General features: G+C 35.9%; 1 pseudogene; it reads left to right on the top strand.

The window, feature by feature from the left end:
* The first annotated feature begins 494 nt into the window (after window positions 1–494).
* LOC120365290 (acyl-protein thioesterase 1 pseudogene) lies at window positions 495–990 on the top strand (annotated as a pseudogene).
* Window positions 991–12,858: the final 11,868 nt, after the last annotated feature.

Here is a 12,858-nt window from a genome sequence, read left to right on the forward strand (position 1 = left end):
ACCCTATCTAGACACAACTAAATAACAGGAAAAGTAATATCTGGTGACATGTTAAAAATGTCAAACTCTTAAATATTTCTATCTATATTCTAAACTTGCAAAGTCATAATGCATATCTATTGTAGAGAATAGAAGCCACATCGTTTTGCATGTGGGTGAGCGTCTCAATTCCTGGAATACAGCCAGTGGCTTCTTAAACACATGATGACGGCACTTGAGCAAGCACCCGGTGAGGCTGACTAGGCTTTCAGCTCATTGGCCCTTGGCCCACTCCCACTCCACTGCACAGTCCACCCAGTGGGTGGATGTGCGGCAATGCGCATCTGCTCTGCTGCTTGCCATGGGGTCCGCTGCCCTGAAGGCCACAGCCATGGTGATTTTTTCTTCCTGGATGGGGAGATATTGGGCACAGATGGGCAGACTTTGCAGGTACCAGAAGTTCACATATCAAATATATCTGCCCACATATGCCAGTTATGCCCATGACATTAAATATGAACATGGCTATGCCTTCTTGGTTTGATGATATTGGGCTTTTACCAGATTTGCAGGAGGAGGAACCTGGAATTAAACAGGCAGCAGAAAATGTAAAAGCTTTGGTAGATCAACAGGTGCAGAATGGCATTCTTTCTGATAATTATTTTGGGAGGATTTTCTCAGGGAGGAGCTTTATTTTTATGGACTGCTCTTGCCACACAGCAGAAACTGGCAGTCACTGCACGTGACTGCTGGATTTCATTTTGGGCTTCCTTTCTAAAGAATCCTATGAATGGTGCTGATAGAGATATTTCTATTCTCCAATGCCGTGGAGATTGTGACCCATTATTATCCAGATGCTTGGTTTCCTTATATCTTTTTTCTTGTTTACATTGGTAAATCCAGCCAATGTAAACTTTAAAATCTGTGAAAGCATAATGCACATTTCATGTCAACAGAAAATGATTGGATGTCAAGCAATTCACAGATAAAATTCTACCTCCAATTGATTAACTTCACTAAAAGGCCTTGTGTAGAAGTACACAGCAGTATTATAGTGGAATATATACTTTTGCCGGTGTCTGATTTTCAAATTTATAAAGTTTTCAGTGTTAAAATGTTTTGCAAATACATACCAGTGACACCTTATAGGAAATTTATCCTGTCTCCTCATGAAAAATGTAGGCTCTTTTATTTACCTGTATTTTCATGACTCAGAATATACTTGTAGTAAAATAGGTGAAGTAGCTAGCTTCTTTTTTCACAAATAGAATTCAGCAAAGTAATAAAATACCACAACCAGATTTTTTATTACATAATTTGAAAATTACTGGCATGCTTAATGAAAATTTATTCAGTTATAAATGAGCAGTTAAGATATTATTATCTTACATGTAAGATAATACATGTAAGATAATAATATCTTATCTATGTGGGAGAATGATAAGCATTCTCCCATACAGAATGATAAGCATTCTCCCATACAGATCCTGTGATCTGGGCACACCAAACAACAGGTAAGACCCCCTACGTATCTTTTATCTTTGGTGCTGTATCTTTTGCCTGGATTACTCTTAACTTCATTCCTGCATTCCCAGAAAATGCCCACTCCTCCTTTATGTCTTAGCTCACCCCGATCTTAATTCCCTAAATCCCCTTGAAATGGTTACGCAATTTTTCCCTTTGTGTTCTGACCATGTTACTAGCAAATTTTGACTTTAATACCTATCACATTGCTGAAATTATTGGCTAAGACTTTGTCCTCATCTACCAGGATGTAAGCTTCTCACAGGTAACAATTATGTCTTCATCCTGGTAGGCCTACTCCTAGCACAGTTCCTGATACCGATTTGAACTCTACACATTGTAAATGAATAGATAATTGAAGGAATCCACCCACTCCTTTTAGTTCATCATGCCTCAATTCCTTCAGAGTATCCCACTTGCATCCCACCTAGCCTATCCAAGTCCTTTCTTAAGATTCCGGAAAGTCTCAGGGGATCTGACTTTTCTGCTTCTTGCCTGCAAAGTCCTTCCTCCAGATTCACTCGTACAAACAGCTCCTCAGTTAACAAGGTTGTTTCCGTGATCTCTTTTGTTCTAAGCATTTCTGGCCTCCCTTCTCTTCACACAGCATATTTGACTACTACCTGTTTTGTGTCCAAAATGTCCACTAAGGGGGTTTTGATTAGTCTCTAAAACAGTTTCTTGCTCTTGTTCATACATTCCGTTTTTTGTTGTTGTTGTTTTTTTTTTTTTTGCTATACAATAAGCTTTCAAGTGTAGTAACCATATCTTATTAATCTTCATATCCCCAGCACTAATTAGAACCTGGGAAATAAGAGAACCTTAATAAAAGTGTGGTATATTGTCTGAATGTTGCTACCACACATTTTATGGTGAAAGTGCTATTATGGAAGTTTTTTCTTTTCTTGGTCTTCTGTCTTTCTCTCCTCTTGCCCTTTCCTCTAAGTACTCTTTCACTAAAAGGGAACATATCTAAAGTAAGTGGGGTTTCAAATATAGTTTTTTAAGGGGATGAATGAATGGATAGAGAGACAAACAGAAAGAATAAAATATTACAAAAATGCTACTTTAAAAATTAAAAAAGGGAATATAAATTGGCATAGCCACATGGAAAATATCATGAAGTCACCTTAAAAAAATTAAAAATATTAATTACTATATGATCCAGCATTCCTACTGGTAAGAAATCAAATCAGCATCCTGAAGTGACATCTGCACTTCTGTGTTCATTTTAGTGTTATTTTCAATAGCCAGGATATGGAAACAACATAAGTATCCATCAGTGGATAGCTGGATAAAGAAATTGTGACACATATATACAGTGGAATATTATTCAGCTATAAATAGAAGGAAATCCTGACACTTGTGACAACATGGATACAATTGGAGGATATTATACTAAGTGAAATAAACCAGACCCAGGAAGATGAATACTGTATGATTACACTTACGTGTGGAATTTAAAAAGGGTTGAGTTATAAAAACAGAGAAAGATAGCATGCAGGGGCTAGAGGAAGGTGAAAATGGACAGATGTTGATTAAAGGGTTTAAACTATTAGTTATAAGAGGAAAAATGTTCTGGGCATCTAGTGTAGAGCATAGATGGTGATGAATGTGTTAATCACTTTCATCGTGGTAATAATTACACAATGTAATTATTAAATCATCATGCTGTATAGTTTGAATCTATTCGATCTTTATTTGACAACAAATATTTTAAGATAACAATTACAAGGGGCTAAAATCCAAAATCTGAACAGGCCAAAAATAAGGAATGAGATTGAAACTGTAATAAAAATGCTCCCAGCAAAGAAAAGCCCAGGGCCCAATAGCTTCCTGCTGAATTTTACCAAACATGTAAAGAAGGACTAATACCAATCCTATTTAAACTGTTCTGTAAAATAGAGAACACTTCTAAACTCATTCTATGAGGCCAGAATTAACCTGATATCAAAACCAAACAAAGACACACCAAAAGAAGAAAGCTAATGAGGAATATTGATGCAAAAATCATCAGCAAAACATTAAAAATTCAAATTCAACAACAAATTAAAAATAACACTCATCATGACCAAGTACAATTTACTCCAGGGATACAAAATGAATCACATATGCAAATCAGTCAAAGTGATATATCATACCAACAGAATGAAGGCAAAACCCATATGATCATTGCAATTGATGCTGAAAAAGCATTTGATAAAATTCACCATCCCTTAATTATTAAAAAAAAAAAAAAAAACACCCTCAAGAAAAAACTGGGTGTTGAAGAAACTTAGCTTAACAAAACAAAAGTCATGTAAAACAGACCCACAGCTAGTGTCATACTGAATGGGGAAAAACCGAAAGTCTTTTTTCTAAGATCTGGAAGAAGACAAAGATTCTCACTTTCACCGCTACATTGAACATAGTACTAGAAGTACTAGCTAGTCAAAAAAGAGAAAAAATATATAAAGGGCATTGATGTTGGAAAGGTAGAAGTCAAATTATCCTTGTTTACAGATAATATGATCTTATATTTGGAAAAACAAATATTATGCCAAAAAAACTACTAGAATTGATAAACAAACAGTAATTTGTTAGAATACAAAAATCAATATAAAAATCAGTGACATTTTTATATGACAACAGAACAATCTGAAAAAGAGCTCAAGAAAGTTATCCCATTTTCATTAGCTGCAAAAAAGCAAAATACTTAGGAATAAACTTAATCAAATAAGTGAAAGATCTCTAAAATGAAAACTATAAAACACTGATGCAAGAAATTGAAGACAAAAAAAGAGAAAGTTATTCCATGTTTGTGGATCAGAAGAATCAATATTGGTAAAATGTTCACACTACTCAAGGCAGTCTACAGATTCAATGCAATCCCTACCAAAATACCAATAAAATTCTTGACAGAAATAGAAAACAAAAAATCCTAGAACCACAAAAGACCCAGAATAGCCAAAGTCATCTGAAAAAAAGAATGAGAACAAAACTGGAGGAATCACATTACCTGACTTCAAAGCATAGTACAAAACTATAGTAACCAATACAGCATGGTACTGACATAAAAATGGACACATAGACCAATGGAAAAGAATAAAGAACCTGGAAATTATTCCATACATCCACAGTGAACTCATCTTTGACCAAAAGCCAAGCATATACATTGGGGAAACGACAGTCTTTTCAGTAGATGGTATGGGAAAATAGGATATTCATATACAGAAGAATAAAATTAGACCACTGTCTCTTGCCATATACAAAAATCAAATCAAAATGAATTAAAGAGTTAAATCTAAGAACTTAAACTATAAAATTACTATACAGAAACATTGGAGAAACTCTCCAGGACACTAGACTAGGCAAGGATTTCTTGAGTAACACCCCCACAAGCGCAGGCAACCAAAAAAAAAAAAAAAAAAAAAAAAAAAAAAAAAAAAAAAAAATGACCAAATGGGATCACTTCAAGTTAAAAACCTCTACACAGAAAGGAAACAACCAACAAAGTGACAAGACAACCTACAGAATAGGAGAAAATATTTGCAAGCTCTCCATTCAACAAGAGGTTAATAACCAGAATATTTAAGAAGCTCAAACAACTAAATAGGAAAATAAATCCAGTAATCGAATTAAAAAATGGGCAAATTATTTAAATAGGCATTTCTCAAAAGAAGATATACAAATGGCAAACAGGTATGTGAAAAGGTACTCAACATTATTGATCATAAAGAAAGGCAAATCAAACCTGCCATGAGATACCATCTCACCCCAGTTAGAATGACTTTTATTCAAAAATCAGGCAATAATAAATGCTGGCAAGGATGTAGATAAAAGAGAATTCTCATACACTGTTGGTGAGAATGTAATTTAGTGCAACCCCCATGGAGAACATTTTAGAGATTCCTCAAAAAAATTATGAATAACCGATTGCAACAGCATATCAAAAAGCTCATCCACCATGATCAAGTAGGATTCATCCCGGGGATGCAAGGCTGGTTCAACATACGCAAGTCCATAAACGTAATTCACCACATAAACAGAACCAAAGACAAAAACCACATGATTATCTCGATTGATGCAGAGAAGGCTTTTGACAAAATTCAACAACCCTTTATGCTAAAAACCCTCAATAAACTAGGTATTGACGGAACGTATCTCAAAACAATAAAAGCTATTTACGACAAACCAACAGCCAATATCATACTGAATGGGCAAAAACTGGAAGCATTCCCTTTGAAATCTGGCACAGACAAGCATGCCCTCTCTCACCACTCCTATTCAATATAGTACTGGAAGTTCTAGCCAGAGCAATCAGGCAAGAAAAAGAAATAAAGGGTATCCAAATTGGAAAGGAGGAAATCAAATTGTCTCTATTTGCAGATGACATGATTGTATATCTGGAAGACCCCATCATCTCAGCCCAAAATCTCCTGAAACTGATAAACAACTTCAGCAAAGTCTCAGGATACAAAATCAACGTGCAAAAATCACAAGCATTCCTATACACCAGTAATAGACTTCAAGAGAGCCAAATCAAGAACGAACTGCCATTCACAATTGCTACAAAGAGAATAAAGTACCTAGGAATACAACTAACAAGGAACGTAAAGGACCTCTTCAAGGAGAACTACAAGCCATTGCTCAACGAAATAAGAGAGGATACAAACAGATGGAGAAATATTCCATGTTCATGGTTAGGAAGAATCAACATCGTGAAAATGGCCATACTGCCCAAAGTAATTTACAGATTCAACGCTATTCCCATCAAGCTACCAATGACCTTCTTCACAGAACTGGAAAAAAACACCTTAAACTTCATATGGAACCAAAAGAGAGCCCACATAGCCAAGTCAATTCTAAGCAAAAAGAACAAAGCAGGAGGCATCACACTACCGGACTTCAAACTATACTACAAGGCTACAGTAATCAAAACAGCATGGTACTGGTACCAAAACAGAGATATAGACCAATGGAACAGAACAGAGGCCTCAGAGGAAATACAACATACCCACAGCCATCTGATCTTCGACAAACCTGACAAAAACAAGCAATGGGGAAAGGACTTTCTGTTTAATAAATGGTGTTGGGAAAACTGGCTAGCCATGTGCAGAAAGCAGAAACAGGACCCCTTCCTGACACCTTACACCAAAATTAACTCCAGATGGATTAAAGACTTAAACATCAGACCTAATACCATAAAAACCTTAGAAGAAAATCTAGGGAAAACCATTCAGGACATAGGCGTAGGCAAGGACTTCATGACCAAAACGCCAAAAGCAATGGCAACAAAAGCCAATATAGACAAATGGGACCTAATCAAACTCCACAGCTTCTGCACGGCAAAAGAAACAGTCAGTAGAGTGAATCGGCAACCAACAGAATGGGAAAAAAATTTTTGCAGTCTACCCATCTGACAAGGGGCTGATATCCAGAATTTACAAAGAACTAAAGCAGATCTACAAGAAAAAAACAAACAAGCCCATTCAAAAATGGGCGAAGGATATGAACAGATACTTTACAAAAGAAGACATACAGGAGGCCAACAAACATATGAAAAAATGCTCATCATCACTGGTCATCAGAGAAATGCAAATCAAAACCACATTGAGATACCATCTCACACCAGTTAGAATGGCGATCATTAAAAAATCGGGAAACAACAGATGCTGGAGAGGATGTGGAGAAATAGGAACACTTTTACACTGTTGGTGGGAACGTAAATTAATTCAACCATTGTGGAAGACAGTGTGGCGATTCCTCAAGGACCTAAAAATAGAAATCCCATTTGACCCAGCAATCCCATTACTGGGTATATATCCAAAGCATTATAAATCATTCTACTACAAGGACACGTGCACACGAATGTTCATTGCAGCACTGTTTACAGTAGCAAAGACCTGGAACCAACCCAAATGCCCAACGATGATAGACTGGATAGGGAAAATGTGGTACATATACACCATGGAATATTATGCAGCCATCAAAAACGATGAGTTCACGTCCTTTGTAGGGACATGGATGAACCTGGAAACCATCATTCTCAGCAAACTGACACAAGAGCAGAAAATCAAACACCATATATTCTCACTCATAGGCGGGTGTTGAACAATGAGAACACATGGACACAGGGAGGGGAGCACTACACACTGGGGTCCGTTGGGTGGAAATGGGGGAGGGGCGGGGGGGTGGGGAGGTGGGAAGATATAGCATGGGGAGAAATGACAGATACAGGTGAGGGGACGGAAGGCAGCAAAGCACACTGCCATGTGTGTACCTATGCAACAATCTTGCATGTGCATCACATGTACCCCAAAACCTAAAATGCAATTAAAAATAAATAAATAAATAAATAAATAAATAAATAAAACACCAGAGACTTCTAAATTAAAAAAAAAAACAAAAAAACAAAAAAAACTATGAATAGAACTACTTTATGATCCTGCAATCCCACTGCTAGGTATATACCCAAAGACAGGAAATCAGTATATTGAAGAGAGATTTGCACTCCCATGTTTATTGTAGTGCTATTCACAACAGCCAAGACTTGAAAACAATCTGAGTGTCAATCAACAGATAAATAATTAAAGAAAAGTTGGTATCTATACACAACAGAGTTCTCTTTGACCACAAAAAAGAATGGAATCCAGGAGATCCTTTTATTTAAAACAATTGAAATAAGCCAGGCATAGAAAGGCAAAGTTCTTATGTTCTCACTTATTGATGGGAGCTAAAAAATTAAAATAATTGAATTCATGGAGATAGTAAATGATGGTTATCAGAGCCTGGAAAGGGTGATTGGGAGAAATAAAAATGGTTAGTGGGTATGAAAACATAGTTAGATAAAGTGAATAAGATCTAGTTTTTCATGCCAGGTACAATGACTCATGCCTATAATCCCAGCGCTTTGGGAGGCTTAGGCAGGCAGATCATTAGAGGCCAGGAATTAGAGACCAGCCTTGCCAATATGTCAAAATCCTGTCTTTAAAAAAAATATAAAAATTATCTGGGAGTGATGGCACATGCCTGTAATCCTAACTACTTGGGAGGCTGAGGCAGGAGAATCACTAGAACCTAGGAGATGGAGGTTGCATTGAGCCAAGATCATACTACTGCAGTCCAGCATGGGTGACAGAGTAAGACTCTGTCTCAAAACAAAAAACAAACAAAAACATCTGGTCTTTGATTGAACAACAGGCTGACTACAGTCAACACTAATTTATTTTACATTTAAAAATAACTAGAAGAGTGTAATTGGATTGTTTGTCACACAAAGAAAGGATAAATGTTTAAAGTGGTGGATACTCCATTTTCCCTGATGTAATTATTACACATTATATGCCTGTATCAAAATATCTCATATACCCCACGAATACACATACGCAAATATATACATGTACTATGTTCCTACAAAAATTAAAAATAAATTTAAATTAAAAATTAATTAAATAAAACAGAAGAGCCTTGTGATGGTTGCTTTTATGTGTCAACTTGACTGAGTCACAAGGTGCCCAGTTAAACATTATTTGAGTTGGTCTGTGAGTGTGTTTCTGGATGAAATCAGCATTTGAATCAGTAGACTGTGTAAAGCAGATCACCTTTCCCAAGGTTGTTGGGCATCATCCAATCCACTGAGGACCTGAAGAGAATAAAAAGATGGAAAAGGGAAGAGTTTTCTCTCTCTGCTTGACTGTTTGAGCTAGGGCACTGGTGTCATATTTCAAGCTGCTATAACAAAATATTATAGATGAAATAGCTTACACAGAAATTTATCACACTTCTGGAGCCTGGAAAGTAAAGATTAAGGTGCCAGCAGATCCAGTGTCTAGTGAGAGTCCCTTTCCTTGTTTTTAGATGGCTGTCTTCTCATTGTATCCTTATGTGGTAGAAGAGAGAGAGAGAGAGACAGAGAGAGAAAGAGAGAGAGAGAGAGACAGAGAGACAGAGAGACGAGCGAGAGAGCGGGAGCATGAGAGAGTGCGCTCACATACTCTAGCGTCTTTTAATAAGGGCACCAATCCCATTTATGCGCGCTCTACCTCATGATCTTATATTACCTCCCAAAGGCCTTACTTCTTAATACCATTACATTGGAGGTGAGGAGCTTAACAAATGAATTTTGGGGGGACACAAATATTCAGTCCATAGGAATCAGTCTCCTCTTGTCCTCAGACTGGAACTTTACCGGCAGGACTACTGGTTCTAAGCCTTAAAACTTGGACTGGAATTTACATCAATTCTCCTGGTACTCTGGCCTTTAAACTCAGACCGGAATTATACCGCTGGCTTTCCTTGGTCTCCAGCCAGCTTGCAGATTATAGGAGTTCCCAGCATCCATAATCATGTGAGCCGATTAATTCCTTGCAATAAATCTCAATCTTTCTCTCTCTCCTCTCCTCCTCCATATCCTGTTGATTCTGATACTCTGAAGACCTTTTTTTCTAATACAGCCCCCTTTTAATTCATTTTGAAATCCTTAAATATTTATTTGTTTGAATTTCTTTTATGGTTAATTTTCCAAAGCCCCATTCTCAGCAGAACTTACAGAGTCCAAATGTAGCCAGGGTTAGCCAGCATGTGGAGAAAGGGCAATGCTGTTGGTAGAAATGTAAACTGGTATAATAAGTATGGAAAACAGTATGGAGTTTCCTCAAAAAGTTAAAAATAGATGTACCATATGATTCAGCAATCCCACTTCTGAGTATATATCCAAGGGAAATAAAATCAGTATCTTAAAGAGTTGCCTATACTCTTATATTCATTTTAGCATTATTCACCAGAACCAAAATATAGAAATAACCAAAATGTCTGTTGATGGATAACTGGATAAAGAAATTGTGGTGCATATATATAACTGAATATCATTCAGCCTTGAAATGTAAGAAATCCTGCCATTTTTGACAACAAAGACACACCTCAGACAACAATATGCTAAGTGAAATAAGGGAGACACAGAAAGACAAATATTGCCTCTTCTCACTCATATATGGAATCTAAAAGTCAAATTCACTGAAGCATAGAGTAGAATGGTAGTTGCTACCGGCTGAAGAGAAAAATAGGTAGATGTTTTGGTCAAAGGGCACAAGAGTTGTGCAAGATGAATAAGTTCTGTACATCTAATAATACACAACAATATGACTATAATTAACTATACTGTATTGTATACTTGATATTTGCTAAAAGGCTAAATTGTAAGAATTCTCACTACAGCAAAGCAAAGAGACAAAAATGATAACTTTGAGGTGATAGATAGGTTAATTAGCTTGTGATGATTATTTCATAATGTATATGTATATCAAAACATAAAGTTGAATATCTTAAATATATACAGCTTTTATTAATTGTACCTTAATAAATCTGGAACAAAAACTATATCCTGTTCTCATGGTATGTTTTTAGAGAGTAAATTGTATTTTTAAAAATATGTTATTTATGATAATATGTAATGAAATTACTACTTTTGGTTTTAAACAAATTGGTGAACATTTAAATTTGTTTCAATTTTATATTCGAATGCAGTGATCATTAGGAAACAATTTCATGTAAGAGTGTAATAAGTTTCTAAAAGTACTTGCAAACTGCTGATAGAGCATTTTGTACTTTGCAAATAATTCCACATTTATAATTTTGAGTAGTTTTATTTTTTCTTAAATCAGGACATGATTCACACACTATAATATTCACCCCTTTAATCTGTCCAATTCAATTGTTTTTAGTATGCTCACAAAGTTTTACAGTTATCACCACTATCTAATTCCAGAGCTTTTCATAACCCAAAAATAAACCTTGTATTCATTAGCAGTTACCCCCCTCCCCCCGTCACCCTTTCACCAGCCCCTGGAAACTGCTCATCTACTTTCTGTCTCTGTGGATTGACCTATACTAAACATTTCGTATTAATGGAATCATAAAATATGTGGATTTTTTTGTCTGGCTTGTCTTAGGACAATGTTTTTAAGGTTTAACCTACATTTTGTAGCATGTATCAGAATTTTATTCCCTTGTATGGCTGAATAATATTTTATTATACAAATATACCACATTTTGTATATCCATTAATAGAGGGACATATGGATTGTTTCCAGTGTTTGATGCTGTTATGAAAAATGCTACTATGAACATTCATATACAAGTATTTGTGCATGTAGATATGTTTTTGTTTCCCTTAGGTATATACCTAGGAGTGAAATTGCTAGGTCATAGTGTAACTTTATATTTAATTTTTTGAGGAACTGCCAAACTGTTTTCCAAAGAGGCTGCACAATTTTTTGTTCATAAGCAATGTCTGAGAATTCAGTTTCTCTATGTATAAGTCCATTTTCCTGCTGCTGATAAAGACACACTGGAGACTGGGCAATTTACAAAAGAAAGAGGTTTATTGAACTCACAGTTCCATGTCGCTGGGAGGCCTCATAACCATGGCATAAGGCAGGAGAAGCAAGTTATGTCTTGCATAGATGGCAGCAGGCAAAGAAAGAGAGCTTGTCCAGGGGAACTCCCATTTTTAAAGCCTTCAGATCTTATGAGACTTATTCACTATCACAACAACAACACAGGAAAGACCCACCCCATGATTCAATTACCTCACCAATTCTTCCTATGATACATGGGAATTCTAGGAGTTACAATTCAAGATGATGTTTGGGTGGAGACACAGCCAAACCATCACTGTACATTCTTGCAAACACTTGTTACTTTTTTTTTTTTTTTTTTTTTTTTTTTTAATTTCAGCCATTTCAGCGAGTATGAACTAGTATCTCATTGTGGTTTTGATTGGCATCTCCGTTATGGGTAATGAGCTTGAGAATCTTTTCTGGACTTTTTGATCATTTGTGTATCTTATTCATAGAAATGTCTACTAAGATCTTTTGCCTATTAAAAAAATTGGGTTGTCTTTTATTACTGAGTTGTAATTGTTTTTACATGTATTAAAAATACCAGTCCCTTATCAGATACAACATTTGCAAATATTTTCTCTCATTCTTCAGGTTCTTGTTTTACTTTCTTGATTATGTATTGGAAGATCAAAAGTTTTTAATTTTATTGAGGTCCAATTTGTCTAGCTTTTATCTGGTTACTTATGTTTTGAGGTCATATCTAAAAAAAAGAATGCCAAATTTAAGATCCCAGAGATTTAAATTTATGTTTCTTCTATGAGTTTTGCAGCTTTGTCTCTTACCTTTATGCCTTTGATCATTGTGAGCCAATTTTTCTATATAGCATGAGGTTTTGTATATAGCAGGGGTTCCACTGCATTTTTTGCAGGTGAATATCCAGTTGTCCCTGTGTTATTTGTTGAAAAGATTGTTCTTTTCCCCATTGAGTTTCTTAGCCCCCTTATCAGAGTATTTTTACCTTTGCTTCCATTTT

The sequence above is a fragment of the Saimiri boliviensis genome, chromosome 10 (genome assembly GCF_048565385.1).
Source record: "Saimiri boliviensis isolate mSaiBol1 chromosome 10, mSaiBol1.pri, whole genome shotgun sequence".
Taxonomy (NCBI): Eukaryota; Metazoa; Chordata; class Mammalia; order Primates; family Cebidae; genus Saimiri; species Saimiri boliviensis.